Below are 5,584 nucleotides of genomic sequence, written 5' to 3' on the forward strand. Positions count from 1 at the left end.
AGTAACAACTATAGGCCATATCCTGATAATAATGGCAACGGCTATGGTAATTCTTATGGGAATTCTTACAACAATAATAGGAGTTCACCCCCTGGACTTGAAGCCATGCTTAAAGAATTTATTAGTACACAAACTGCTTTTAACAAATCTGTTGAAGAAAAGCTTGGAAAAATTGATATACTTGCTTCTAAAGTCGATAGTCTTGCTGCTGATGTTGATCTTTTAAAATCGAAAGTTTTACCTAATGAAAATCATCATAATAAAATTGTTACTACAGCAAATGCCATCCAAGTTAGAATTAATGAGAATATAAGATTAATGGCTGAACTGCGTGCTAGGTGGGATAGAGAAGAAAATGAAAAACTAGCTAAAGAGAAGAATGTAGCTAAAGTTTGGACTATTACCACCACTAGTAATGCTAATGCTACACATGTTGCTGCACCTCCTACTAATAATAATAAAAGAATTGGTGTTAGCAATGTTTCCACTTCTAATGCAAAGCGCGAGAAACTGCTAAAACTGCTGAAACTGCCTGTGATAAAGCTGCTGAAATTTTTTCCAACATTGGGGATGATGATCCCATTGCTTTAGATTATAATGGTTTAAATTTTGATGATTGCCACATCTCTGAAGTTATAAAGTTCTTGCAAAAACTTGCTAAAAGTCCTAATGCTAGTGCTATAAATTTGGCTTTTACACATCATATTACAAATGCTCTCATAAAAGCTAGAGAAGAGAAACTAGAGCGCGAAGCCTCTATTCCTAAAAAGCTAGAGGATGGTTGGGAGCCCATCATTAAGATGAAGGTTAAAGATTTTGATTGTAATGCTTTATGTGATCTTGGTGCAAGTATTTCTGTTATGCCTAAGAAAATTTATAATATGCTTGACTTGCCACCGCTGAAAAATTGTTATTTGGATGTTAATCTTGCTGATCATTCTACAAAGAAACCTTTGGGTAAAGTTGATAATGTTCGCATTACCGTTAACAATAACCTTGTTCCTGTTGATTTTGTTGTCTTGGATATTGAATGCAATGCATCTTGTCCCATTATATTGGGAAGACCTTTTCTTCGAACTGTTGGTGCTATTATTGATATGAAGGAAGGTAATATAAAATATCAATTTCCTCTCAAGAAAGGTATGGAACACTTCCCTAGAAAGAGAATGAAGTTACCTTTTGATTCTATTATGAGAACAAATTATGATGTTGACACTTCGTCTCTTGATAATACTTGATACACACTTTATGCGCCTAGCTGAAAGGCGTTAAAGAAAAGCGCTTATGGGAGACAACCCATGTTTTTACCTACAGTACTTTGTTTTTATTTTGTGTCTTGGAAGTTGTTTACTACTGTAGCAACCTCTCCTTATCTTAGTTTTGTGTTTTGTTGTGCCAAGATAAGCCGTTGATAGAAAAGTAAGTACTAGATTTGGATTACTGCGCAGTTCCAGATTTCTTTGCTGTCACGAATCTGGGTCCACCTCCCTGTAGGTAGCTCAGAAAATTAAGCCAATTTACGTGCATGATCCTCAGATATGTACGCAACTTTCATTCAATTTTAGCATTTTCGTTTGAGCAAGTCTGGTGCCATTTTAAAATTCGTCAATACGAACTGTTCTGTTTTGACAGATTCTGCCTTTTATTTCGCATTGCCTCTTTTGCTATGTTGGATGAATTTCTTTGATCCACTAATGTCCAGTAGCATTATGCAATGTCCAGAAGTGTTAAGAATGGTTGTGTCACCTCTGAATATGTTAATTTTTATTGTGCACTAACCCTCTAATGAGTTGTTTCGAGTTTGGTGTGGAGGAAGTTTTCAAGGATCAAGAGAGGAGTATGATGCAACATGATCAAGGAGAGTGAAAGCTCTAAGCTTGGGGATGCCCCGGTGGTTCACCCCTGCATATATTAAGAAGACTCAAGCGACTAAGCTTGGGGATGCCCAAGGCATCCCCTTCTTCATCGACAACATTATCAGGTTCCTCCCCTGAAACTATATTTTTATTCCATCACATCTTATGTGCTTTTTCTTGGAGCGTCGGTTTGTTTTTGTTTTTATTTTGTTTGAATAAAATGGATCCTAGCATTCACTTTATGGGAGAGAGACACGCTCCGCTGTAGCATATGGACAAGTATGTCCTTGGTTTCTACTCATAGTATTCATGGCGAAGTTTCTTCTTCGTTAAATTGTTATATGGTTGGAATTGGAAAATGATACATGTAGTAATTGCTATTAATGTCTTGGGTAATGTGATACTTGGCAATTGTTGTGCTCATGATTAAGCTCTTGCATCATATGCTTTGCACCCATTAATGAAGAAATACATAGAGCATGCTAAAATTTGGTTTGCATATTTGGTTTCTCTAAGGTCTAGATAATTTCTAGTATTGAGTTTGAACAACAAGGAAGACGGTGTAGAGTCTTATAATGTTTTCAATATGTCTTTTATGTGAGTTTTGCTGCACCGGTTCATCCTTGTGTTTGTTTCAAATAAGCCTTGCTAGCCTAAACCTTGTATCGAGAGGGAATACTTCTCATACATCCAAAATACTTGAGCCAACCACTATGCCATTTGTGTCCACCATACCTACCTACTACATGGTATTTTCCGCCATTCCAAAGTAAATTGCTTGAGTGCTACCTTTAAAATTCCATCATTCACCTTTGCAATATATAGCTCATGGGACAAATAGCTTAAAAACTATTGTGGTATTGAATATGTAATTATGCACTTTATCTCTTATTAAGTTGCTTGTTGTGCGATAACCATGTTTACTGGGGACGCCATCAACTATTCATTGTTGAATTTCATGTGAGTTGCTATGCATGTCCGTCTTGTCTGAAGTAAGAGCGATCTACCACCCTATGGTTAAGCATGCATATTGTTAGAGAAGAACATTGGGCCGCTAACTAAAGCCATGATCCATGGTGGAAGTTTCAATTTTGGACATATATCCTCAATCTCAAATGAGAAAATTATTAATTGTTGTTACATGCTTATGCATAAAAGAGGAGTCCATTATCTGTTGTCTATGTTGTCCCGGTATGGATGTCTAAGTTGAAGAATAATCAATAGCGAGAAATCCAATGCGAGCTTTCTCCTTAGACCTTTGTACAGGCGGCATAGAGGTACCCCTTTGTGACACTTGGTCAAAACATGTGCATTGTGATGATCCGGTAGTCCAAGCTAATTAGGACAAGGTGCGGGCACTATTAGTACACTATGCATGAGGCTTGCAACTTATAAGATATAATTTACATGATACATATGCTTTATTACTACCGTTGACAAAATTGTTTCATGTTTTCAAAATCAAAGCTCTAGCACAAATATAGCAATCGATGCTTTTCCTCTATGGAGGACAATTCTTTTACTTTCAATGTTGAGTCAGTTCACCTATTTCTCTCCACCTCAAGAAGCAAACACTTGTGTGAACTGTGCATTGATTCCTACATACTTGCTTATTGCACTTATTATATTACTCTATGTTGACAATATCCATGAGATATACATGTTACAAGTTGAAAGCAACCGCTGAAACTTAATCTTCCATTGTGTTGCTTCAATGCCTTTACTTTGAATTATTGCTTTATGAGTTAACTCTTATGCAAGACGTAATTGATGCTTGTCTTGAAGTGCTATTCATGAAAAGCCTTTGCTTTATGATTCACTTGTTTACTCATGTCATATACATTGTTTTGATCGCTGCATTCACTACATATGCTTTACAAATAGTATGATCAAGATTATGATGGCATGTCACTCCAGAAATTATCTGTGTTATCGTTTTACCTGCTCGGGACGAGCAGAACTAAGCTTGGGGATGCTGATACGTCTCCGACGTATCGATAATTTCTTATGTTCCATGCCACATTATTGATGTTATCTACATATTTTATGCACACTTTATGTCATATTCGTGCATTTTCTGGAACTAACCTATTAACAAGATGCCGAAGTGCCGATTCTTTGTTTTCTGCTGTTTTTGGTTTTGAAATCCTAGTAAGGAAATATTCTCGGAATTGGACGAAATCAACGCCCGGGGGCCTATTTTTCCACGAAGCTTCCGGAAGTCCGAAGACGAAACGAAGAGGGGCCACGAGGCAACCGAGCATAAGGCGGCGCGGCCCCACCCCGGCCGCGCGGCCCTATGGTCTGGGCCCCTCGCGCCGCCTCTTGACCTACCCTTCCGCCTACTTAAAGCCTCCGTGACGAAACCCCCGTCACGAGAGCCACGATACGGAAAACCTTCCGAGACGCCGCCAACGCCGATCCCATCTCGGGGGATCCAGAGATCGCCTCCGCACCCTACCGGAGAGGGGAATCATCTCCCGGAGGACTCTACGCCGCCATGGTCGCCTCCGGTGTGATGTGTGAGTAGTCTACCCCTGGACTATGGGTCCATAGCAGTAGCTAGATGGTTGTCTTCTCCCCATTGTGCTATCATTGTCGGATCTTGTGAGCTGCCTAACATGATCAAGATCATCTATCTGTAATTCTATATGTTGCGTTTGTTGGGATCCGATGAATAGAGAATACTTGTTATGTTGATTATCAAAGTTATATCTATGTGTTGTTTATGATCTTGCATGCTCTCCGTTACTAGTAGATGCTCTGGCCAAGTAGATGCTTGTAACTCCAAGAGGGAGTATTTATGCTCGATAGTGAGTTCATGCTCATTGACACACAGGACAAAGGACAGAAAGTTCTAAGGTTGTGTTGTCTTTGTTGCCACTAGGGATAAAACATTGATGCTATGTCTAAGGATGTAGTTGTTGATTACATTACGCACCATACTTAATGCAATTGTCTGTTGCTTTGCAACTTAATACTGGAGGGGGTTCGGATGATAACCTGAAGGTGGACTTTTTAGGCATAGATGCAGTTGGATGGCGGTCTATGTACTTTGTCGTAATGCCCAATTAAATCTCACTATACTCATCATGATATGTATGTGCATGGTCATGCTCTCTTTATTTGTCAATTGCCCAACTGTAATTTGTTCACCCAACATGCTGTTTGTCTTATGGGAGAGACACCTCTAGTGAACTGTGGACCCCAGTCCAATTCTCTTTACTGAAATACAATCTCTTGCCAATACTTGTTCTCTTGTTTTACGCAAATAATCATCTTCCACACAATACGGTTAATCCTTTGTTACAGCAAGCCGGTGAGATTGACAACCTCACTGTTTCGTTGGGGCAAAGTACTTTGGTTGTGTTGTGCAGGTTCCACGTTGGCGCCGGAATCCCTGGTGTTGCGCCGCACTACATCCCGCCGCCATCAACCTTCAACGTGCTTCTTGGCTCCTCCTGGTTCGATAAACCTTGGTTTCTTTCTGAGGGAAAACTTGCTGCTGTGCGCATCATACCTTCCTCTTGGGGTTCCCAACGAACGTGTGAGTTACACGCCATCATGGACCGACCGGTGCAGCCGCCGCTGCCCCAGTACATCGCCCACATTATGCCGCCGGGCCTCACGAAGGAAGAGGCCCTACGATGGGCGCTCGAGGATTCGGCCCCGCAACCGCCACCTCCACCTCAGTCGTACAATCCGTGGGATGCTCCACCACCACCACC

Source organism: Lolium perenne, chromosome 5 (genome assembly GCF_019359855.2).
Source record: "Lolium perenne isolate Kyuss_39 chromosome 5, Kyuss_2.0, whole genome shotgun sequence".
In the NCBI taxonomy this organism is placed as follows: domain Eukaryota; kingdom Viridiplantae; phylum Streptophyta; class Magnoliopsida; order Poales; family Poaceae; genus Lolium; species Lolium perenne.